We start from the raw sequence: 26742 nt of genomic DNA, 5'->3' as shown, positions 1-26742 counted from the left end.
TGTGCAAAATTTAAAATACTCTCATACTGGGTATAAATGGGAATAGTGATATACAGAAACCTCTAGGAGGGGGCAGTTGCTGGGTAAGACACAGGGATACATTTGACAACTCATGAGACGATGTACATGCTGGGAACATCAATGGTGCTCAGTCATTGGAGAGAATTCTGATGGACCCCATTATTTCTATGGTGTTCCCTGAATACCGTGTCACCTTAGCATGTGACATGTGAAAACACCCTTTTCTCGTAGACTACTCAAGTGATGATTGAATTGATGACAATATCAGGAAGAGAAACGTTTCAACTTTTCTCAGATGTGGGTCCATCTGTTTCATGTCATAAACCCACAGATGGTCTCTTCCCTCTTTAGGGGACTTCTAGAATTGTTTTACAATGTTAGGAATTATAATATATACAATATGTCGTTTTCAAAGTGTCATTTATGTTTGTAATATACTGTTCTTTAGCCTAGAAGCATGGAACATGTAAATTCCAGATGGTTATTTTTATTTTTATTTTTTTATTTATGTGGGGTGTCTCAACTTCTCGCTGTCTGCCTCCTGGTGCAAAGAGCTTTTCTCTAAGTTTGATTCCACTTTTGAGAGGCAGGGCAAAGCTGGGTGGAGGGGTGGAGCTTCTGAGGGGGGTTACACTGAGGTGGGGTGGGCTAGGCCATAGTAATTGGTGTTCATTAGGGAGAAAGGTCAAACAAGGGAGAGCCCAATGCAGGGGGAGGGAGGAGGGGAGAGACAGAGAAGGTACACATTGACATGTAAGTACTTGGACTGAGTTAGTTAAAGAAATAGTGATGGATATCATTACTGAATGTATTTGCATTATTTAATCATAGCAAGAAACTAAAAGGTTTTAAATTCATTCAACAGACTTTTATTGAGCTCCTACTGTGCCTCAGGCAGTGTGCTAAGTACTTCTATGGGTTCATCAGGTCAGAAGCTGATAGCATCTCTGCACTCAGGTAACTTTGAATCTAACAAATCCCAAATTATTAACAATGTTTGTAAATACAGGTAACTGTACAGGATACAATGTAAGCTCTAGGCATCCCTGTGCTCACACACTACTGTGTTGTTTAATAGATGGGTGAGGAGGCCGATGAGAGTTTTAGGGGTGTGAGGAAGACCACGAAGAATCATGGTAAAGAGTGGATTAAAAGAGAAAAGAAATTAAAGAGAATTTAATTTCCACGTCAAAGACCATTCCAACAGGTTGACAATAATCCCTTCCAAACAGCTCTGATTTCAAATGGTCTCTTGATTAGGATCCAAGATGGCAGCCCTGAAGCAGTTAGGACTCCAGTCCAATCGCGTGCCACTTTTGGCCTGACTCACAGATAGTGTCATCCCAGAAAAATGGATATTTGGGGAAAATGGAAATTGGCAAGTTTCTTAAGAGTTTTATTGAGAAACTTCTGTAATGAAAGCAAAGTACTTTGTTTTTGTTCTGTGAATAGATTATTTAAAGCATCTATAATTACTAAAATTTATAAAATTATTTACATTTACGGTTATTTCTTATGAAGCCATCACATTTCACCTAAAATGGGAGTATATAAAAACAAAAATTTCTTATATGTTAAATGAAATCTAAAAAACTTTGGAAGGGCTGCTAAATCTTGTGCAATATGTACTTTAGTTTGCAAAGTTAATGATTGTTTAAAGGATTCAGAAATCATAAGCAGCACCTGCTACTGTGTGGTGCTACGTGGTACTGTGGAAGTTGGATTTCAAAACATTCTCGCTCTCTCTTTCTCTGTCAATAGTACTGGGATTTGAACTCAAGGTCTCATGCCTCCTAGGCCACCACTCTTGAACAAAGACCTTTTTGCTTTAGTTATTTTTTAGGCAGGGTCTCTTTTTTCGCCCATGACTGGGTTTGGACCAAGATCGTTCTACCTATGCCTCCCATGTAGCTGGGATTACACATGTGTACCACCACACCCAGCTTGTTTATTGAGACGGGTGTCTCACTAACTTTCTGCCTGGGCTGGCCTTGAACCTTGACCTTCCTGATCTCTGCCTCCCAAATACTGGGATTACAAGTGTGTGCCACCAGGCCCAGTTGATAGTTTCTCTTTTAATCTCATTTAATCTTAACTAAGCGTCACTCTGTAAGATACCTTTCATGCTCATTTTATGGTAGGAAACAGTCTCGGAGAGTTTTTGAGAGTGGTCCAAGATCATTTGCCTGGTGGTAAGAAGAACCAGCATTTGAACCTCAAGCCCAGAGATTTCTCCACTGGGGACCAAGTGTTGGCACACCGTTTCCACGGCTAACAGTCCTGGCAGCTTGGATTTTGCCTTTTATGTGAAAAAATGGTTTATAGTTTATGGTTGCAACTCTGGAAGGGATGAGGATTAAGTTACTCCATGGAAGCAGTTAGCCTGGCCTGGAAGGGACTTTGAATCACTGTATGACAAAATTACAAAGCCCCTTAATGTTCTGACCCCTGGGCTGCAAGAAAAAAGTTGAGTGGAAAGGTCGGCAAAGGGCATCAGAGAAGGGGAGGGTAATAAGCCTTCAGTGCAGCACGGAGGAGTCAGAGACTGATTCTCACGAGAAATTCCCAAGTGAACGAGGGAGTGACCCTGTCTGGGCCATCCACACCTGATTACCTGCCCATTCAAGGCTCCCACCGGGCCATGGGCCATTGTCGAGTTGCTGTTTACAGCAGTAAGATTGGGCATCAGAAGTCAGAGCCCTCCTTTTTCAGGACTTCACTGACTCACTGAAGCTCAGAGCTTTGTAGGCAGACTCATAAAGGATAACAGCCAAATGCAATTGGATTTTGGGTGATTCCTGCAAATGTGTGAGCTCTGCTTTTGAGAGTGTGTGGGCAACAATCTGTCCACTTCCCAGTATTACCTCTGATGCATATTCTAGACCTGGGATGAGCAGTGATGTGCATGCTTCCTCACGAGGGATTTCTCTGCTCAGCTACCGTGAGCTCTGCAGGTGAGAGAGCCTCCCAGGTATTCGTTGGGGGTGAGAATCCAGAATGAGATGCTACACCCCATGTACTTCCCATTCACTCTTTGGATGTGGTTACAGTCATGGCCCTAGACTGAGAGTCTCGGTTTGGGTCCCAACTTTGCCAACTTCTAGCCATGTGGCCTAGAATGCCAAAATCTGTTAACTAGGAGTGTGCTAAATTAGCATAATCAGTATTCTGGGTAGGTGATAATCCTTGTGAGGCATTTGACATACAGTAAGGGCTTAATAAATGCCTGCTATTAGAGCTTAATTCATCCTTAAACAAACTTCAATCTCCGAATATATGATGTGCCTTTTCACTCAGGAGGTACAGGAGGAACTAATTTCTTCTGTAATTTAGGCCAGGAAGTCTAAGGGAATACAGAGAAAGCCTTATACCACAACTCCAGGATGAGAGGACTAATGTAATTTTTGTGGGGTAAGCAGAAAGGGAAATGACCATGTGCAGAAATCAAGGCATGGGGTGGCCTCAAATTAAAAGATGTTTCCATTTTAAAAATACAGTTGATACCTGTTTCAGTAAAAATCCAAACAATTTAGAGACATGACATTTGGAAATTCTGCTGTACATCTATGGACTTTGATGTCACATTTGATTATACACAGTAATTTTGTTACTTTGGTTTTTACAAAGGAAATTTTTTTTCTAGATATCAAAAAATTTTATTAGCTACAAATATGGCTTTAAAAAATTTGTGAAAAACAGTTATCAAATGCTCAACAATAAGTCCAAAATGATAGTGTTTTCCTTATCTTTTTTTTCTCTTTTTATTTTATCATTTTTATAATTTACTTACCTGTGTATACATTGTTTGTGCCCCTCCTCCTCACCCCACAAAAGAAATATTTATTCAACATAATACTATGTGCCAAACACTGTGCTAGAGCTTACATCAGAGCAGTAACTATGTTAAACATGGTTTCTATCCTCAAGAAGTCTTTCAGAGAGCAGAAAACCTATAACTGAGTGTGTAGTAAACATACACATTACTAGTATATATAAATATAATATCTATGATACATATTATATGAAGTAATACATATAGATTCATCAAACCTAAAAATAATTGGAAGATAGGTAATTAAATATGGGATTTAATATGCTCTGAAATATAATCTGGATGATTTAAAATTAATTTAAGATTAACTTTTGATATCATAATTTTTAGATAATAAGTAAGACGAATTCTGATCATCTGAATTTTCTGGGGTTTTTTTAGATTTTGGTTCAATAAGGGTTTTATTACTCTTAATAACCATATTTTGGAAGTAAATTTAAGCCACTACAAAGTCTATCATGGTCCATGGACAACCATGGACGAGGCTGAGTGATGAGTGAGTGACAGAGGTCTGTGGGTCTTTCCTTGGGTCTCAGAGGTGACTGAGACTGCTCTGCTCCTCTTGGGAGAGCTGACAGGAATTCAACAAGGATCTGAGCCCTCTGCTGGCCTCATAGGGCCATAGGCACTGCAATTGATTTAGGTGGTTGGTGTGATTCAACTCTATTTGGTTAGCTCAACAGTTGTACTGTAGTGGTGTGGACATTGCTGACTTTCTCAATTCCATGCATCTCATTGAATGCCTGTGGTAAAGTCCTGCTCTCAACAACGCTGGGCCAGAGCCACCATGGAGGAGGGGCAGTGTGGAGGTGAGCGCTTCTCCATTGGAACTTTCCTCCTTATTTCCACTCTGGGCAGTTGGTTGAATGAGTGTGGCATAAGCATATGGACCACTTCACTCTGGATTTAATTGTATTGCTACCACTGTGTTCTTGGCACAATCAGCTTCTTTTGGAAATTTTTCACCAGTTGACTTTTGTGGAAGTAGCTGTTTTGTATAACACAATCTTGCTTCTTGTCTATAATTAATTGGTGCATAGATAAGCATTTGTTCATGTACATAGGTATGTTGGTCACCATCCATTACTAGAACAAATCCCTGAGATAATTGACTTCAAGAGCAAAGGTTTACTCTGGAAAACAATATGGAGGTTTCTTAAAATACTAAACATAGATCTGCCATATGATCCAGGGATATACCCAAAGGAATGCGACTCAGGTTGTTCCAAAGGCACCTGCACACCCATGTTTATTGCAGCACTGTTCACAATAGCCAAGCTATGGAAACAGCCAAGATGCCCCACCACTGATGAATGGATTAAGAAAATGTGGTATCTATACACAATGGAATTTTATGCAGCCATGAAGAAGAACGAAATGTTATCATTCGCTGGTAAATGGATGGAATTGGAGAACATCATCTTAAGGGGAGTTAGCCAGGCTCAGAAGGCCAAAAATCCCATGTTCTCCCTCATATGTGGACTTTAGATCTAAAACAAATGCAGTAATATTATTGGACATGGGTCACACAGTAAGAGGAGAACGCATACAGGAGGAATAGGGAAAGGGAAGGAAACCTAAAACTTGAAAGTGTTTGATGTGCCCACTGTAGAGGAGCTAATATAGTAATCTTAAAATGACAGAGGTCACTATGGGAAGGTGACTGGGGAGTAGTGAAGAGATCTGGTAGACATGAACCAATTCGGGTTGTAAAAAAAATGTGCATTGAAGCAATGCTAAGAATCTCTCTGTATAGCTATCTTTATCTCAAGCTAGCAAAAATGCTGTTGCTCTTATTGTTTCTTATGCTTCCTCTTCCACAAAATTGGAGAAGAGGACAGAATAGGTTCTGCCTGGAAGAGAGGGGGTGGGGAGGGGAGGGTGTTGGGGGCGGGGAGAGAGATGGCCCAAATAATGTCGACACATATAAATAAATGAATAAACAATAATAAAGAGCAAAGGTTTACTTTGGTTTACAGTTTTGGAGGTTTTAGTTCATGGTCAGCTGACCATGCTTCTGGGCCTGTGCCAAGGCAGTACAGCATGGCGGCGAGAATGCATGGTAGAGCAAAGTTGCTCACCTCATGGCCGCAAAGTAAAAGACAAATGGAAGAGCTGGGACCCCACAATGCGCTTTGAGGGCATGCCTCCAGTGACCCAAAGATCTCCTAAGAGGCCCTATGTCTTGAAGTTTCTGCCCTCTGCCAATATCACCACACTGGAGACCAGGCCTTTAAACATGGGCCTTTGGGGAGCATTCCACATGCAAACTCTAGCAGCATAGAGCAGGTATGTAATCTACACTGGGCAGAAATAGTCCCTTTTTCAGGCTTTACCTGAACAGTCCACTTCTGTGACAACTAATCTAGTTATTAATGTTTGTATCACTGACTCATGCCCATCTTAGTCTGTTTTGTGTTGTTATAAAAATAAAATAAAACCCTCGATGCTGGATAATGTATAAAGAAAAGAGGTATATGTAGCTCATAATTCTGGTGGCTGGAAAGACCAAACAACATAGTGCTGGCATCTGGTGATGGCCCCCCTCTGGATGCATCACAACACTGTGGAAAAGCTCAAACGGGATTGCCTGGATGCAGAGGAGGTCAGGCATGGGGTGGTCTTGATTTATGACAGCCCACTTCTGTGACAACTAATCTAGTCACAAGACATCTGACCCACTCCTGTGAGATAGCATGAATCTATTCTGGAAGGTGGAGTCCCTCTGACTGAATTACCTTCTACTAGGTCCCATCTCTTAGATATCCCACCACCTCAATGCTGCAGTGGGTACCAAGTTCCCAGCCTGTAAACCTTTGGGGGACAAACCCTATCCAAACCATAGCAATCTAACTCAAGATAGACCAGTTAGAGGCTTCCCTGGAATAGGAGAGCAGAAACCCAGAGGACAGAGTCTCATGACTGAAGTTTCAGAGTATGAAAACCTCATTGCTGTGAGTAGAGCATTTAACTGCCATGTAGAAAAAAAAAAATCAGTCTGCATGAATACGAGGGTGAAACTGACAAGCAGAGCAAAACTGACTGCCACAAGATGGCATGTTGCATAGGGCCCTGGAACTAGTTGTTCCCAAGGTTGACCAGCATCTGTGCCTTTTCAAAGGTTTGATGTGATTGTTTCAAAATGAAAACAAGTATTTTTCTTATTGCATTAGTCAACTTCCTGCCACTATAACAAAAACGTGAGATAAGTAACTCATAAAGAGAAAGGATTTATTTGGGCTCATAGTTCTAGAAGTTTAAGTCTATGACTGGTTGGTGCTAATGCTTTGGGCCTGTGGTAAGGTAGCACACCATGGCAGGGAGCATGTGTGAAGAATAAAATAGAGCCAGAAAGCAAAGAGAGGAAAAGGAAGGGGCACGGTCCACAGTTCTTTCAAGGGCATGCCTCCAATGACCCAAGGACCTCTTGCTAGGTCCCAGCTCCCAAAGGTTCCACCATCTCCCATTGGCACCACACTGGTGGACCAAGCCTTTAATAAATGGTATTTGGAGACATTCAGCATCCAGACTACGGATTTATGATGGCGAGATTCCTGCACAAGTCTTTACCAACTTTTCTTTTTTGTTTTAGTTTAATTTATGCTGCTGTGTTAAAAACTTATTTTTCTACGGCCACTGAAATCTTTTGGAACAAAGGAAGTTATAAATCTATCAATCAATTGAGGAGAACATACATGTTTTACATGTCTGTTTACACCTGATACATTTGTATTCACATCTGTGTGTGGACTAAAGATGTACCATGGGTAAAATCAGCAAGGAAGATAAAAGTTCTGTCTAGCTAATAATTATGGTGAGTAGTTTTCTAAAGAGCCATTCTTAAAGTTAGAGACCCAAGGTTTGCAAAATGTATCTTGCTCTCAAATAATATACTCTCAGAATACTTTTATTTCTACTTAACTCATTTTAAAAGGGGTTTATCACCTAGTCACAGTCTTTATTGTATTGTATTGCAGACAGTCAGCAACTACTTTTGAATGCATGTATACTGTGCCCCAGCTTTGAGGATCAGAATATTTAATTTAATTGACCTTTGGAAAGTTCCTTAACTTTCATCTCAGTTTCTCTTATGTTAAATGGACATTGCAATTCAGGACATATGGAAATTCAGCATGAAATTTTGAAATTATTTCTGAAAAACAGTCGGTAATATAACTATTTTTGTTTTTATCAGGTGTTCATCCTTTATAATCCTGAAGTGAAACATTGGTTCAGCATGTGCCCCGTTAATGAGTTGTCACACTCTAAATCTGTACGACCTGAAGAGGATGACGTGATCTACTCAGTAACTCCACACCTTCACCAAGTCTGTCGGGTTCTCTTGAGCCGTGCATAAGTCTGCATCCCATTATGGAATCTCAGTAATGCTATCCTGTCCATTTTCCCATTTCAATATGCTAGGAATAACTTTGCCATTGTTTATCATTTCCTACAATGCTAAAACGATGAAAATAATAAAGAAATAGAACAATAATGGAATCAGATGAAAGGAAATAAGAAATCTTCACTGTTGAACCATGCATTGGGTTTCTTAAGTGTTGCTTACAGAATTGCACCATTTAAAAACAGGGAATAAAAGGAGTAAGGCGATGCCACCTTGCAGTCTTTTAAAAGCTTTTGTTTGCACAATTGAGGACTTTTTTCATTTTCTGCACACATGGCAAAGGAAAGACAGATGACGGATGAAAGCAGTAGTAGATGAACCAGGGTCTCTAGACTCCTCTAATGCGGGTGACATTGACCACAGCCTGAAGTCTTAGGCAAGATTCTTCCCATAATGATATTCTAGGTGACCCCCCCACACACAAACTCAAGAATCAATAATCAACAACTTATTTCTAAGGAAAGAGAAGACTACAGGCCTTCTCATCTGTTTAGTCATTCAACAGGAAGGACTTTACCAACTAATACTTTGCAATAAGAACTTGAGCCGTTCTGTTTTGCCAAAAGGATATTGAAAGTGCTCTTGCTTCAAAATTTACTTGATATAGTTTCTAAGTGAATGAACACTGAAGGTAAGTGTGTTTACAAAGCTAATTTAGAAAAAAAAGATGATATAGATAGAAGTGCAAATTAATGCAATTGATTATTTTCATTGGTTTTTTAAATTTAGAAATAGAAAGGAGATTTTTTTTACATGTAGGGAACAGCAGTCTTTTTGAGAACAAAATTTTGATTTGTCAAAATCTCAAATATGTCATATTTGATAAAACCAAAAGCATTATTAAAGAACCAGGAATAAGGTAAGACCTTTATAAAGAAGTATTTGAAATCTGGAATCAGAATTTACATTGTGGACGTGATACAGATGCTGCATGACAGGTGTAAGGAGTTAGTTGAATTTTGAAGACACTGCTCAAACAGGTGTTATGGTTTAGATCCCCAAAGACTCAGGAGTTGAAGGCTTGGTTTCCAGCAGTTGGGAAGTGGTGAAACCTTTAGGAGGTGGGGGCCTAGTAGAAGGAAGTTAGGTCATTGGGGTGTGCCCTTGAAGGGGATTTGGTCCTTCCCTTCTCTCTTGCCTCCCAGCTACCATGGGGTGAGCAGCTTTGCTCCATCATACACTCTCTCTGGTGATGTTATGCTTCACCCACAGGTCCAAAAGCAACGGCGTCAGCCAACCATGGGAGGGAAACCTTTGAAAACATGAATCAAAATAATCCTTTCTTCCTTAGAGTTGTTTATCTCATATATTTTGTCACAGTGATGGAATGCTAACACATTGATTACCAATACCTTCAAAAGCAGGGAAATATGGAATAAAAATTTGGATTCTTATTAAAATTTTGAACTTTCTTTACTTTATTCTTATTTTTTCAATTGTTTGTGAAGTGACTTACAAATATAACAAATACATAAATTAAAAAGTCGTTGGCACCAGATGGTGAATGTAATGACTTTTTCCTGACTTTATACTGAAGATTATTAAGCACTACTAGATTTCAATGGATATCAAAGAGTGAATGGGGAGGGACTAGTGGAGTGGCTCAAGTGGTAGAGTGCCTGTGTAGCAAGCATGAGGGCAAGTTCAAACCCCAGAACCACCAAAAAAAAAGTGAATGGATTCAGGAACGAGTTTAGATCCAGTAAGAATATGAGGTGAATTTCACAAAGAATATACAACAAAAGAAGAAATAAAGAGAAGATTGAACTGAAGGAAAATTAATTTCTTCATTTTCAGGCCTTGAGGAATAGAGGCAACTGTGGCTGGACGCTGTGACTTTCTAGCTCTTGGGAAGCCACAACTCCCTGCTCATCGTTGTTTCAAGGTTAGAGGGTGGACTGGAGTCCATGGTCCAGAGCTGTGCACACCTACAAGGAATGTTATCTGAAAGAACACATTGGAGAACAAAGAGAGTGTCACAACTGCTTAAAAATATCTATTAAACATCCAAGTTGAACTTTTATTGGGTCTATTTTGTTTCTATAAGCGAGTTTGAGCTCAGACCCCCTGCCTTGAACCTTGCAGCTTTATACTTCATGTAACACCCACGTGACATTTCTTGCTGACCCTCTATGCTTTCTTGATGGTTTCAGTTTCCTTAGAGGCAAGGACAACTGCATTTAAATATGTACTTAAAATTTTTGATGTATATGCAAGGATGTTTTGTAGCATTATTTATATTACTGAAGAAGTTGAGATAATTTAAATGAACATCAATATAAGGACTAAATAATATCAAATACACTGATATTTTAGAATATTATAGGGCCATTAAAAAGAAGGTGTATGCTAGCACAGAAGGCTGTCATGACATATATTTGTGAGTGCAAAAGGGAGTATAGAAGTATAATATGCTTAACAAGATCTCACTAAAATGAATAAATTCTCTCTGTGTAAGAATACTGAATTATACTGCACACACAGATGTTCCTTGACTTACACAAGATGGAGTTACCTCCCAACAAAACCATCATAAATTGAAAATTAATTCAATACACCTAACCAACCAATATCATGGTGCAGCAAGACAGTGCACTGTCAGGTATCTGTTCCTTACCTGGCCATCTCCTGGCTGACTGGAAAGCTGACTGGAAGGTATGGCTCACTCTCCAGAGTCTCAAGAACTATTGTGCTACATATGGACAGTTTAGGAGAAGTCCAAACTTCAAAATTCAAAGTATGGTTTGTACTGAGCACATATGTCCTCCACACCATAGTCAAACTATTATAGGTGAGGGATTCTGTATATGCACACATGTATTGTGTGTGTGTGTGTGTGTGTGTGTGTGTGTATGAAAAGACAAGAAGGATACGCAGGAGATTTTTAAGTGATTTTTCCTGGGGAATGAGAATGGTGATAATGTCTAGCTAACTTTTTGCAGGGGCTGACCTTGAACCAGGATCCTCCTGATCTCAGCCTCCCAAGTATCTAGAATTACAGGCATGAGCCACTGGGGCCCAGCTCTTCTACCCTCTTTTTAAAAATTTCATTCATTCATTTATTATATATTCATTCATTTTTTATCCTCCTACCCATGTCTCTTCAAAGCTGGAATTAGAATTGTGTACCACCATGCCCAGTTTACTGATGGAGGAGTCTTGTTAACTTGGGAGGTGGAATGCTGGAGGATCATGGCTCTAGGCCAGCCTGGGGAAAAAGTGAGACCCTATCTCCAAGTTATCTGCTTATAGGCATGTGCCACCACACCTGGCCCATTTTTTAATTTAATTTTGTTTTGTTTTTTGTGGGACTGTGGTTTGAACTCAGGAATTCGCACTTGTAAAGCAACCCTACTGCTTGAACCACACCTTCGGTCCCCATTTTTAATTTTAAACATTTCTGTATTGTTTCCTTTTTTATTACAAGAAGGTAAATTCATAATTTAACCAATTTTTAAGATAGAGCATATCTGCTGTACAGGTTGTACTTTTTAAGTGGATGTTCACTTTTATGTGACCTCCAAAAATGCTTTATGTGTTACACGGGGTCTTCTGCACTAACTTTCCATCCCAGGTTCAGATGTGTTTCCTAGACTCTTGGATTTGCCACTGTAACTTTCTGTTTGAAGCACAGAAAAGGCAAAGAATAGTAAAGTGAATTTTTGTTACCACCCACGCTCTCGATGGTGGTACATCTGATTGTTTTATATCCCAAGGACTACATGTGGGATTAGCAGAAGACCCTTTGGATTGACTTGTCATAGCAACAAGCAAACAAACGAAACAAGACAAGGGTAGTTAATTACCTTTACCAAACAAATCAGAATTCATATTTTGGTTAGTCAATGATGAAATGATATTGTATTTTGTTAAATATGATGCATTAAAACTTTATGTCAGAAACAAACACAAAGCATCCACCACCTGGGAGACTTCCCTGTGCTTCTGAGATGTGCAGCCTCAGACTGTGCTGTGTTTTCACTCGCAGGCTCAGTTACATGGAGAAACAAAACTGAATTTCAAATTAATTTTATAGGGGCAATTTTTCTTTTTTGCCTTCCCCACTTACAACTCAATTAAGGAGTGTTCTGGTTTGTCAATTACCTTTACTGTAGGATATCACCAGGTAAACCCCAAATAATAAAATCATGGATAGATATAACAAAGTTGCACATTCCCAGATATTGGTCTGTTTTGCAAATTCACCTCACTTCAAATTGCCCTTTTTTAATTCTTTTTTTTGGTAGTACTGGGATTTTGCAGGCACTCTACTGCTTGAGCCAAACCTTCAGCCCTTTTAGCTCTGGTTATTTTGGAAGTAGGCTCTCTCTTTTGCTGAGGCTGACTGTGTCCTGATTCTCTGTTTTATACTTTTTGCTGCAGCTGGGATGACAGGCAGCACCACCACATCCAGATTTTTTTCATTGAGATGGGGTCTTGCAAAGATTTTTGCTGGGCCTGGCCTGGAACCATGAGCCTACTGATTTCAGCCTCTCTGTAGCTAGGATGACAGGTGTGAGCCACCGGGGCTCAGTTCTTCTGCCCTCTTTTTAAAAAATTCATTCACTCGTTCATTCTTGTGAAGAATGAATGTCCTCAAATAGGTGTGAACACACAAATGCATGCAAGAAGCCTGCTACTGAGGACGAAGTGGTAAACCAATAACTTACTTAGTAAACCAATAGCGTGGGCCAAAGAGACCTTAGTCCTCAGGCCTCCAAAGTCAGTGCAGGCAGACAGCTGGGGGATACAGTGGTCCTCCAGGTCTTAGCTCTGCGCCCCAGCGGTTGGCGTCAGGTCACCTTGCCTGCTGGGCCCTGCAGGCTCCAGCTCCATCCCCATCCTCTTGGGGAGCAGGAGTTTTATCTGGAAAGTGTGTCCGGGGGTGGCGACCCCCGCAGGCCCAGGGCATGGCAAGCACTCCATCTGCCCTGGTGCTCATAAGTCAGGCAAAAGGGAGACCCCAGAATCACCACAAAGCCATCTCAGTCCTGGCTTGGTAGCCCCATTCAGCCAGGAGCCATCTTTGTCCTGCAGTGAGCGTGCTTGGGCTCTGTGTACGTATGCATATTTCTAAGGATGAATTCTGCTCCCGGTTTTCTTCTCTGCAAATAGACTGGGAGGAGGGAGCACCAGAATGCCCGTTAGAACGGGAAGGGATTGGTTTTCACTTAAGAGAGCTTCAGAAAGGAGGAATCCCTGAAATTATCTGGTGGCGGCTTCTGAGGACATTTCTGTGGATTCACTTTTACATTTCAGTTCATTTGAAAGCCAGCATAGTTAAATTAACCAAAATCTAAATAAAAAAAATTCCGAGATCCTTCCAGGCCTACTTCACATCATCAAACCAGGCCCGGCTGGAGACCCCATTAAAATGGCAGCTCCCACTGAGCGGGAGACAAAAGCCCCCTCTCTGAATGGGGAGCTGAAACAGTGATGGACTCTCAGAACTGCTTTTTTTTTTTTTTAATCCATTAAAAAAAAGTTACCTCTGCATTGACTGTGAGAGAGTATTTATTTAGCTCTCCCCACTGTGGGAAACAGAGGCGGGCTCCCTTATGAGGACATCCAGACCTTCCTGGGAGAGGAGAAAGATATGAATCTATAACATGGCTGAACAAATTCTTCCTCGCAACTGAATTCATGGAATGTTTGGGACGTGAACAGCTTAATTTTGGTGTGGGACAAATGAATCCAGCTCAAAACCCACCTCACACAGGAAGCTGAATGCACTCACTTCCCTCCCCATGCTGGTCAAACTTAGTCTCTAGAACATTTAAGTGTGGCTCCCCCAGCAAGAAAAAAAAATGTACAAAGGAATGGGGACATCAAGAAGAAAATAAAAATATATCCACACATCCTGTCACGTGTTCAGCATGAGTATTTTATGCCATAGGAAGAAGTGAGTTTTTATGCAACAGAATAAAAGTGTGTAGAGGGTAGGTAGTCTAGCACCTTTGTGCTTGGGGAGTGGACAGATTAAACTTGATGGTCACACATCCAGTGTTTTTCATGAAGCCCCAGGAACAGTTACTTCAACCACTTAGGCTTAGGAACTCACTGGCACATGTCACTCTTCTTCCTCAGAAGATGAGCTGGGCTTTGCACCTGACACACCTAGAGACACGCAGTCCCTTTAGCAGGGAAAGGCAATTACATTCTCATTAAAACATTGATGGGATCTTATCTTCTCCAGGATTAAATAGTTTTACTTTTGCCAAGTGGCAAAATTGTAATTACCATGTGTGGGAGTAGGTTCTTGAGTGAAAGCTACTGAAATATCAGATATGTGCTTTGGAGTTAGGGCATTGTCCATCCTTGTCACCTTGTATTTACAGACAGGATTAGTGGGAAGGATAACTTTCCAGTGGTCAATGGTAGCAATCACTTTTATTTGGCTTTGACATGCAGCCTATGATTATTCTTTCTGCAGATTTACATGCGGAATACTGGTGGAATTGGTTACCATTCAAACTAGATTCTTTTCCCTTGAAACACTGTTAATCAGGAGAGCTTCTCCAAGAAGTGAGATGGGTTGCTAGGCACTTTGGGGTAGAAGGCCAAGCAGGAAGCCATTTCTGAGATGCTCTTGGGCTGATGTAAGCAGATGAGGACCGCAAGACTTAGTGACCATGAAATGTGCACAAGCCCAGTGGGGGCAAATCACCTGTGGGGATCTCTGAAGTGGTGAGGGCGCATGTGCAATCTAGAACACAGTTTCCATTCAAGATGGGGTTCTCAGAACATATGCGTCTTTCCTGACGCATTTGCCATATATCACTTTTCTATCCAAATAGTACACTGGTCAAGAATCAATAGGAGAGAGATGTAACTTAATTTCACTGTTAGTAACCTCTGAAAAACTGATTAGCAACAAAAGGTACAGGGTTGGGATGTAGCTCGGTGGTACAGCGCTTGCCTAGCATGCGTGAGGCCCTGGGTTCGATCCCAGCACCAAAAAAGAAAAGACAACAACAAAAAAAAAGGTACAAAGTTATGCATTTAGCTTTTATTATAAGAATCATAGGGGCTGGGCACCAATGGCTCATACTTGTAATCCTAGTTATTTGGGAGACTGAGATTAGGGTCATGATCTAAGGACAACCATGGGCAAAAATATCAGTCCCCATCTAAAAAATAACTAAATTAAAAAAAAAAAGGTGGGGAAGGGGAAGGAGTGGACTGGAGGCATAGCTCAAGTGGTAGAGCACATGCATAGCAAGTGTGAGGTCTTGAGTTCAAATGCCAGTATTGCTAAGAAAAAAAAAAGACTTATACACCATCCTTGGGAATTGGGTTTCAAATGCTTGTTTCCACCTGGAATGGACTTAAAAAAAAAAAAAAGAACAAATAAAACAGTAAAAGCCTACATGGAATTCCAATGTGTAGAATAATATAAGGGTGTCCTAATGAGCTAGAGAAACAGGGAAATTTCATAATTCATTCTGAAAACCACTACTTAACATGTTTTCTAAACTTCCTGAACGAGAAACAAGAAGTTACACCAATCAGCTGAAGATACAAAGGCATAGTAACAAACACAGAAATCCTAAAATACCTGGGAAACGGGATCATTATACAGAGACATCAGATACACAGATGGAAGAAATGGAGTCTGATGACTTGCAGCAAGTGACCAAGTGTTACTTGACTACTTTGTGACAAATTCAGTCTCCCACCCCCTCCCCCACCACACACTTGCAGACTACTTTATGATGCTGTCTTGGGATCTGGAATGCCTTTGAAATCAGGCTGTATGACACTCCAATCAATTTTAATGATCTAAAGCTTTCTAAAGTTGATTTAACAAATGTATAGCAAAGAACAACTTTCTATACTGTGCTGCCACATAACAGCTCATGATTCTCAGGGATATTTTTATGTTCACATGTTGATAATAACCATTCCTCATATTTATTCAGCCCAGTGTGCGTGCTTGAAACACCGCCACATGCATTCTGGAACTGGATAGAGGACATGACATCCCTGACCGGTAAATCCCTTGAATGAGTGCGTTTTCTCCCTCTGTGCATGTCTCCTTCTCGTCCATTGTCTGTCTTCTTTTCATGCCTGTCAGGCGGTGGCCATGACTGTGCACTTATGAAGGTCAGTGACCCAGCAGGGTGAGCAAGCCCTGCAGAAGGCCTGTGGGTGAGGCATCACCATGCATACTGAATTTGTTAGCTCTCTGGCTTGCTCCCAGGGGCAGGCTACAATGGCTTCATTAGTTTCCCTTTTTGCTGTATCTACCTTTAAGTAAAGCAGTGGTGTTTAAAAAATGGAAACTTGCAATTCAAGAATGAAAGGCTCATCCTCAAACTGCTACATTTATGCTGCAGGTAAAGATTTTCGGCTTATGTGAGATGGAATGAAAAGTGGCCTGCACCTGTTCTTGATGTGGTTATGCTGGAATAACATCAGACTGCCTTCGTACACATAGCAATGATAAACTGGTGACAAACTATTTAAAAAATCAATTTAAATTTATTGGAGAAGGCCAGAGTAGGCAGGAAGTGGAGGCAATTTGATTTTTTGGAAAAAGGAATCACACTGGATAAGACTGATTTTCCCCAAAGGTGCTCTACCATCTACCTGGTGCAGGACAGGGAGAACTCAGGAGAAAGTCAAAGTCTTAGTGGCCCAGGAACCAGAAGATGGTATGTGAGGCTAACACAGTGACTTGAAATTGAGGGGTAAGGTGTCAGAGACAAGGATCACAAGAAGGGGTGGGTAGCCCCAAGAATGCTTGTGCTCTTCTCCAGATCCTTAGGTGAAGCCGCAACTGCCCAAGTTCAGGGGAAACTCCAAGGTGACCAGTGGAAAGCTGTGGCTGGAAGACTAAAAGAACAGAACAAGGGTGTCAACTCCTGGGTGCTGCACGTTACAGGTTAGAGTTTGAGTCTTGCTAGGTGTGAAGGAAGTGGTAAATTTTCAAGATTTCCACCTTAACTCTACACAGTCTAAAGACTAGATATCAGATTTTTGCCTTCAGACTAGTGACACAAATGAAATAGATGCCATCAAGGCATAAAACCAAGTCCCTACAAGTTCCATGTGATATGATGGTAATTTAGTGCCAGCTATAAAAAAATTCAGTACTGTTCAGAGAAAAAATCAGAAACCAGAGTCCACAGTGTATCTCTACAATGTCCAGTTTACAATAAAAAAATTGCTAGACCTTTGAAGAAACAGGAAAACATGACTAAGTAGTAAATGACCTGACATGACCAAGATGTTAGAAAAGACTTAAAGCTACTAAGATATATTTATTTAAGGACTTAAAGGCTAAAATAGTTATAATGAGTGGACAGATGGAGGATTTTAACAAAGAATAGAAACTGTAAAAAAAGAGGCAAATAAAAATTCTTGAACTGAGAAAGTATGATAATTGAAATAAAATTCACTGGATGATGTAAGAGCAGTATAAAGGGTCAGGGAATTTGAAGACATCAATAGAAACTATCTAATCTCAAGAATAGAGAGAATTCTTTTTTGTTTTGTGAAAAGAGCTTCAGGATCTTGTGGGAAAATGTAAAATAATTTGACATAATATGTGATTGAATTTTCAGAGGAAGAGGAGAGAGGAAATGAAAGAAAATTTAAAAAGAATAGAAGCAACTTTCCTAGATTTGTTGGAAAACATCGATTTGTAGAGATTCAAACAGCTCAGCCAAACTCAAGCAAGGCAAGTACCAAAACCTCCCCATGTCCTGGCACAGTTCAGTCATGTTTCTACCAAGCAAAGATAACTTAATCCTGAAAGGTGGCAAAGGGAAAGACATCACATACAGGGAAGAGTGTTATCACTGATGACTGACTTTGTAGCAGAAAAAAATGTAGACAGAGACAATGGAATAACATCTCAGAAAGTCCACTAAGCCAGAACTCTACATTTAGCAGAAAAATGTCTCAAAAATGAAGGCAGAGCCTGACCAGTTAACAACATGCTAAAGGAAAAATTTTAGGCTAAAAATGATACAAGGTACAAACTCAGATCAATAAAAGGAATAAAGAGCACCAGAAATTATTCTTTTAAAAAAGTAGATAGATATAAAATATCTTTCTCCCAGCTTTTTAAAAAAAGCAGCTCATTGCTTAAAGCAATGTTTATTACGTTGCATTGTGGAATTTATTATAGTGTATGTAGCTCATAACGGAGCTCACTATTTCTTGGATTTTACATTTTACATGGAGAAAGTATTCACTCCAAATGGACTGTGTTAAGTTAAAAAATGCATAATCTAATACCTAGAGCAATTACTTTGAAATGATATAAAATTACATTTAAATCCAAATTAAAATTAACATTGAATAGTGTGATTAATCCAAAATAATGCAGGGAAGGAGAAACAACAGAAAATGATGAGAAAAATAGAAAACAAATAGCAAAATGGTAAACATAAACCCAACTCCAACACTACTTAGATCAAATATAAATGAAATAATCACTAATTAAAATGTAAAGATTGCCAAATGGTACAAAAAAAGCAAGATTCAAGCACATGAAGTCTATAATAACAGCATCTTAACTATAAACACACAGAGAGGTTGAAAATAAAAGTAAAAATGTAAGGCAAGCTGTATTGTATTAACTGTAGACACAGGTGGACTTTGAGCAGAGGAATATTGGAATTTAATGGCACTTCATAATGATAAAGGTCATTAGGAACACAAATTTAGCTAATAACAAAATATAAAAAGCAAAACCTGGCAGAACTAAGGAGGAAAATAAACAAATCCACAATCATGGTTCAGGATTACTTCAACATCACTCCCATAAGTGATGGGAAACTAGGTGAAACGTCAATACTACAGACTTTAACACAGTAAGCCACCTTGACCTAACTGACACATATAGACTGCTGCACCCAAGAACTTCCGGATATGTGCTCATCTTAAGTACACATACAGTGTTCACCAAGATAGACCACATTCTGGGATATAAGATATCTCAAATTTCAAGGGATTGCCATTTCACAGAGTTATTTTCTTACTACAGTAGAACTAAATTAAAATGAATTATAATAAAATATCTTGAAGACTGCCTAATGAACTGTGGACCAAGGAAGAAATTACAAGAGAAATCAGGAACTATTTTGAAACGAACGAGAATGACAATACAACACATCAACATTTGCAGAATGTAGCTCAATCAGTTCTTAGATAATAAAAACTTTGAGATGTTCCTCTTTTAGTAAAAGAAAGGTATAAAATCAATGATGGGACTTTTTACTTTAAGTTACTATAAAAAGAACACAGTAAGCTCAATTAATATATGTGTACACATGTATGGAAATGATAAAATAAAAGTTAGCATAAAAATCTATACAATATATAACAATAGAGAAAATTAACAAAAGCCAAAAGTTTTCTCTTGGAAAACATTAATAAAATTTATAAACTCCTAACAAAGTTAATGAAGAATAAAACCACAAATTACTAATATCAGGAATGAAATCCAGCTATATATTCTACAGACATTCAAGGGACAATAATGACACATCATGCCTATGACAATGACAGCAGTGAATAATGGGATCAACGTGTAGAAAAACACGAGCCATGGCTCCCACCTCACACAACACGCGAAATTAATTGAATGGATTGTTATAGATCTGAACTGGAGGGTGAAAATGAGTAGTTTACCAGCAGAAAACTGGACTCAGCAGAAAAAAAAATGATAGGTGTGGACCGTGAGAGAATATTTATAATTCCCATATCTAAGATTTATTCAGAGAACAGTGTTAGTGGGAAGACAAAATGTACTATCTATATGGAATTCTGTTTCATGATTTCTTTCCTCTCTCTCTCTCTCTCTCTCTCTCTCTCTCTCTCTCTCTCTCGGCAGTACTAGAGTTTGAACTCAGGACCTTGCACTTTCGAGGTAGGCACTCCACCACTTGAGCCAACCCACCTCTAGTCCTTGTTTGGTGATTTCTTATAAGGTTAAATATAGAATAACTTTATCACTCAGCAGTTGTCCTCCTACGTACTTACCCAAAGGAACTGAAAACATGCCCATGAAAATACATGAATGAGAATATTCTTAGAAGTTAGAATTTATTGAAAGGGGGTATAAATGAACTTTCAAAGGCGATGGAAATAGTCTATTATATCTACAAAAACTCACTGGATCATATTATATACTTCAGATTTATGACCTCCACTGTGTATTGATTTTACACCCTTCCCCCAAACCAAGAAACAAGTAAGTCTCATGAATGCCACTTTTCCCCTAAGAAAAAAGCAAATTCCACAAAATAGGAGGAAGATGCTGAAGCTGCTATCACTCCTTCATCGGTCTTGTTTGCCTGTTTTGGGAACATAATGATGGTTTCTAATTTAAGCAAAGTGTTAAACAAACAAACAAACAAAAAGCTGAACTAGTAACTGGTAGAAGTGCAGCTTTCTAGAGACTTTGAGAAGGACATTGGCAGTCCCTCTCAACACCCTCATTGCTCCTCCCTTTGACTCAGACATGAGATATCAGGTCCCCCTTGTTGAAACCTGTCCTTCAGAAACATCCACATTAAATGCATAAAGATACATGGCAAGAGCTCACTGCAGCATGACTTGGAATAGGAGCTATCTGGGGGCAGTTTAAATATCTACTGATAGGGGAATGGTTAACAAACTCTGCCAGGTCTGTTCACAAAGACTACTTAGCTGCCAAAAGAAATCCAAACATTCCTGTTGGAGATACTTCTGTGTGAAAAAGCAAACTGCAGAATATGCAATATTGTTTCAGTTTTACAGAAATGACTTCCTGCCTTTTCTTTTCCTTCTCTTGCTCCTCTCCTTCCAGTTTCCTTATGAATGCACAGATACACTTTGAAGGACACACAGGAAACTATTATAGTTACCACCTGGACAGAGGGTGAGGAGGGATGGCAAGTGACAACTTTAATCTTTGCCACTTTCTGTCTGCTGTATTGTTTGATTTTTCTTCTTGATGTATGTGTGGTTGTTTTGTAATTTAGAAAAATGAGAGAGAAGAAGAAAGAAAGGAAAAGGGAAGGAGGGAAGGAAGGGAAGATGGGAGGAAGAAACAGAAGGAAGGGGACTAGGGATAGGGCTCAGTGGTACAACACTTGCTTAGCAGGCTCAAGGTCCTGGATTCAATCCCAGTAAAAGAAAAAGAAAAAAATGGAGGAAGAAGAGAGACGGAAGCACAATCATTTCTAGTCCATACCTTGACTTCAGCATCTCTTCTGCCAAGATTGTTGCTAGTGTTTCTTATTTTTAAAGACCAAGTATTAGATTCCAGAACGTCCTGTGGTAGCCATTTTCATATATGCTGTTCTGTCTCACTTCTTAATAGCTGAGTGCCTCTGTCCCCAGTGTTGCAACAGCATGGCTGACCATCATGTGTTAGCACACTCACTGTCAACTTTTAGTTGACCTTGTTAAAGGAAGAAACACACCCCTGGTTACTTTTATTTCTTTCTGTTTTTTAATTTTTAAACTGAAAAAAAAAAATTGAGTCCACTGCCTAAAGCTGGAAAAAGTTGGACAACGGAAGCGCACTATATGGATGTAGCCTTGGGAGTCAGACAGGACTGAAAGCCAGCTCTGCCTCCTACCAGCTGTGTGTCTTTGAGCAAAATTAACTTTTGAGAGCCTCAGTTTCCTTACTTGGAAAACAGTTATAATCATAATAGTAGTGATGATAATAATAAGCTTGCTTCTACCTTAGAGGTCTGTTTTATGGATTCTCAGTGGTTCATAAAGCACCTTGCTCATGGTGGATGCTTAATAATGATTATATTTAAGGGAACCCTCAGAGGTAATCCAGAATGCTAATGGTGAAAGAAGACCTTGTTATCTCTTTAATTCAAGGTCATATATTTGAAGGTTGGATCCCTTTATGGCAGGTTTTGTTGGAGAGTTTTTTTGATTGGTAACTTTGGGGCTATTATTAGTTTACTTGACAACTGCTCATAGCTACCTGTCTGGCTGAGACCCATTCTGAGCTCCCGGGAGCTCGTGTGCACACCATCCAGGACAGGAAGGGTTACTTTCTGTGTCCACAGATGTCCTCGGTCGTTCTGGAGAGCCTCACACGAGAGAGGAAATGGGATTAAGCTTCATCAGGAGGGATTTAGATTAGACGGGAAGAAGAACTTCCTGACTGATGATTTCCTTCCCTGGACTCTTTAAAAATAGAATAGCTTCCCATTTGTCAGTTTTTAAGGTGAAAGCATTTAGAATAGATGGTTTCCCAAGATCCCTTCCAATTCCACGATAGTACTTAAATCACTGTATTTTTAGAAAGATTTAATTTTTTTCTGAAGCTTTAGCTTTCTGTCCTATATCTATCTTAAAGGGCCTATAGAGTCATATGAAACTGACAGCAAGCTAAAAAAATAACTAATGGAAAATATGCAGAGATTTAGGAAACTATTGCATGGCAAAAATTTGCATTTGTATTGCACATTAAGATGACTTAGTCTAAATATTATTGCCTTTTTATTGTTTAGATATTTGAATCAACCTTAAAGGGCGTGGAACTGGATGTGAAATCTGTGTCTTTGAATTTGGGTCTCAACTCCGCTGTGCGGGCCAATGAGAATGAATATAGAGCAACACTGACATCTAGTGGTTGTTGTGTGTTACTGCCACTGCTTGAGGTGGTGCTTACCCTATTTTACAAAATCGTGACTGGACTGAACAGGACCTGAGAGTAAGTTCGTTCTTCTCATTTTAACAGTATGTTAAAAGAAGTTTCCAGACGCATGTTAGTGCTTGTCTTTTCATCGCCGTGTTTTAATTATTGTGGAATGTAATGCGATCTGTGTGGTAAATGATAATTGGGAATTTGTTGAGATTTCTTTTGAAAGATCTGTGGTGGGTTTTCTGTTTTTGTTTTTTGTCATTGTTCTATGTGTAAGAACAGATACACTGTTTATTTGTATTTTTTGGGCAGATTTCTATGCATGACAATGGGGTCTAAATATTACTTTGGTTGTTTAAATTTTCTATAATCTGAGAATTTCAGGTGCAGCAGTTACTATTTTCTGAAGCAGGTTGCAGAAAATCTTCCTCTGTGACTTTGACTGGTCAGCGTTGCAGTGTACTTGTGTCAGGTTTTTTTGCTTTTGTCTGTACATTAAGTGCACACAAATATAAATTACATCTTCTTAGTGAAATGCTCCTAATTTTAGATAATGTGGTTGTTTTCTTTATGTCCAAGATTGAATTTTGCCTTCAGTTCTCTTTTACCCCGATATTAATATTGCTACTATAGTTTTCCTCAGGAAACAGTTTGTTTGGTATTTCCTAAATCCCTTTATTTTCCCCCTTCTGTGTCATTTTAGTTAATCACATGGCTGCTGTTAGAAGAAACCCGGAGGCTCCCTGTCTTTTAGTGGGCGAGTTAAAGCTCTTTCCGTATGATTATTGTCTTAGTAATAACCTCCACTGTATTTTGTGTTGTTAGTTCACCACTTGTTTTTTGCTTTTTTTCCCCTCTCTTCTATGATCTTTTGGATTTTAAAAATTCTTTCCTCTGCTGTTTTAGGACAGATTGTATTACCTCTTTTTACATTTTATTTTTTTATTTTAGCAATATTTATTATGAAGTCACTCAAGTATACAGATTCATATATGATGACCTATGTGCCCATCTGTAAGCTTTATGAAGTTTTAATAAATCTAGTCTTCTGCTACAATTTGCTTCAGATTCTTTTAAATAAGAAAAAAATGACAGATTTAGTGGGAGTCTTACGCACCCCTCCTCAGACCCATGTCTCCCTCTCTTCTCCAGAGTTAATCTCTACCAAATGAATGTAAATTTTAATACATGCATGTTTTATAATTTATTCTTCATTTTCTTGTCAAACATTATATTTAATAGTTTTAAATGTTATTTTGTGGGTAAAATGTTTATGCAAATAAATATCTATTGTATTAATATGCTTTTAACAGTCATGCATTGACTCTGGTTGGTTGATCATTTTAATTTCTGTGGTGTAGTGTTCATTTACACATATACGTTATACATATTTTTATGTTTTTGAAATTCCCTGTTCATTCTCCTGTCAATTTCTCCATATGTGCATAAAACAAATTTTTGTTTAGGCAACCCTTAAAATGATATTGAAAAACTATATAAATTCCTTGCACGTTTGTAAGGTAACAGCTAAAACTTCTTTTTTACATTTGAATGACATGATTTTTGGCTAATTGTAAATATTAACATTTTAAAATACAACCATTCAAATGTCAAAGCAGGTGGCCAGGCACTAGACACATGAAGAAGTTGTAGCACCAGCTGAAATTTTACATTGTTCATTTTTCTCCTTGAACTACATTCTCATTCACTGCTCAGTTTTATCCTGATGCATTTTTAACATTTGAAAATATTTTCTCAATCACTGAATCATATTTTTCTACAACAAAATATAAATAAAAATTTTAATAAGATTTCTTCTTTGTGACCAAAAGCTCTGAACGCTTTTTATAAGTTGAGTTATTAGTACTATGCTTATGTGTTCCAGTGTGTTTCTAACTATTTTTTGTAGTTGTTTCAAAGTTTCAGGTCTTATTTTAAAGTCTTTGATCCACTGTGAGTTGATTTTGGTACAGGGTGAAAGACAGGGATCTAGTTTCAGTCTTCTACATGTGGATGGCCAGTTTTCCCAGCAGCATTTGTTGAAGAGGCTGTCTTTTCTCCATCGTGTGTTTTGGGCTCCTCTGTTGAACATCAGTTGGCTGTAGATGTGTGGGTTTATGTCTGGATCTGAGGATCACCTTCGATTTTTTTGTAAGCAAAGATTTGGAAACAAATTGATTTGCAAAATATTTTGTTATATAAGCAGTATAGTCATTAACTCTCTCAGTTTCTGTGAGATACACCAAAATGGTAATGTGGAAAAACTATGAATTACACCTGGTTTAACCCAACATAATCAGAAAGCATGGAACTTCGTTATAGCTCTGTCAACGTTAAGTTTCAATAAACTTTGTGATCTTGGGTTTTAAAGATATTTTCACCAAAATCTTCAAATTAGAGATTTATCTAATTTAATGCATTGGAAATGGCAGTCTATAATTTAATTTTCATAGTAAGTCCTTATTGTCAAACCTGTCAAATTAAGCTTTATTTAGCAAATGGTGTCTTCATGTTTTTAATGCAAATAAATGTGTTAGTACATATTTTGAAGCATATTATAACACCAATGAGAAGTAAAAATGCATCTTGTAGGGCTGCCGGCATAGCTCAAGTGGCATAGAGTTTGCCTAGCAAGTGTGAGGCCCTGAGCTCAAACTCAGTCCGTACTGCTTAAAAAAAAAAAAAAAGAGCTTTGTAAAACACACATCTTACTAAAATTAATATGAGATTAATGTGATGTAGTTCAAATAAAAATCATTCATGTTATAAAGCCATACAATAAAGTAGGAAAATAACAAAATTTATCATTACTTAATTTGAAACAACACAGTACAATATGTACTCAAAATTACATGCTATGTGTGAAACAAGGAGTAAGCCAGGACCCGGGCTTCTATTTGGCATGAGAGAGAGAGAGAGAGAGAGAGAGAGAGAGAGAGAGAGAGAGTGTGTGTGTGTGTGTGTGTATTTAACTCAGGGTTAACTTTTAGGAATAATTGAAAACCATGCAAAATGAGAAATAACTTCAGTAATTTCAGTAGGTGTCATAATCAAACCTTTTCTGTTTATTTAAAAATAGGGGTATATTTTCTGTAAATACATTGAACTGAAGTTTAATGAGAAATGGATGCAATTGATATTTTATAAGGTGATAGTACCTTATAAATTGTATATAATTGCTATTATATAAGAGTATTGTAGTTGATATAAATACCTTGTAATTTGGTAAATATGCTTTGCCTCATGGAGTTTTTAAATTTAGTTATTTTTGTTTAATAAAATAACAATTACTGTGTTCAAAGCATTCTGCAAATGTTAATAGGTGGATTTCTGATAGCAACCTCATGGGCTAGTTACTCTAATTACCCTCATTTCGTAGCACAGACAAGCGCCCTAACACTTCCACAAGTAGTGAGAGCACAGTAAGTTTACATCAAATGTCATACGTTGAATCTGAAACAAAGCCATGGTATTTTATACAGCATGTTTTCTTTTTATTTATTTTTTCATTAGCACGTAATAGTTGTACAGGGGGGATACATTGTGACATTTACATATGTGCATACAATATAACTTAATTAGATTCCCCCCTCTGTCCATCGTTCTCCCTCACCCTCCTTTCCCCAGCATAGTTTAAAAGAGTAGTTAGTTTAGAAATCTTTTTAGTTTCTTTGAAAAGAATCAGCATCATTAACTTATCCTGCTTCAGTTGTTCAAAGACATGTTTCTTTGTAGATAAAGACGCTTCCCAGGATTCTGAAAACTTTTTTTTGAATTCATTATTTCTTACTACTCTTGTTCTTGCACTTCCCCTATGGGACTCTGTCAAAAGGGACTGCTTGATAATAAGCGGGAACCCGAAGGGATGGG

The 26742-nt window shown here is 38.7% G+C and overlaps 1 long non-coding RNA gene across 1 annotated transcript in view; it reads left to right on the top strand.

Annotated features, from left to right (window-relative positions):
• The window catches only part of LOC141420647 (uncharacterized), a 187620-nt gene extending 177974 nt beyond the window's left edge, over positions 1–9646 (top strand). Inside the window, exons 6-8 of the long non-coding RNA XR_012445148.1 lie at positions 887–978; positions 7446–7667; positions 8049–9646. This is a non-coding gene — a long non-coding RNA (uncharacterized lncRNA). The remainder of the gene's footprint in view (positions 1–886; positions 979–7445; positions 7668–8048) is intronic.
• Positions 9647–26742: the final 17096 nt, after the last annotated feature.

Source organism: Castor canadensis, chromosome 2 (genome assembly GCF_047511655.1).
Source record: "Castor canadensis chromosome 2, mCasCan1.hap1v2, whole genome shotgun sequence".
NCBI classification, from domain to species: domain Eukaryota; kingdom Metazoa; phylum Chordata; class Mammalia; order Rodentia; family Castoridae; genus Castor; species Castor canadensis.
This window is presented reverse-complemented; position numbering and strand designations above follow the sequence as displayed.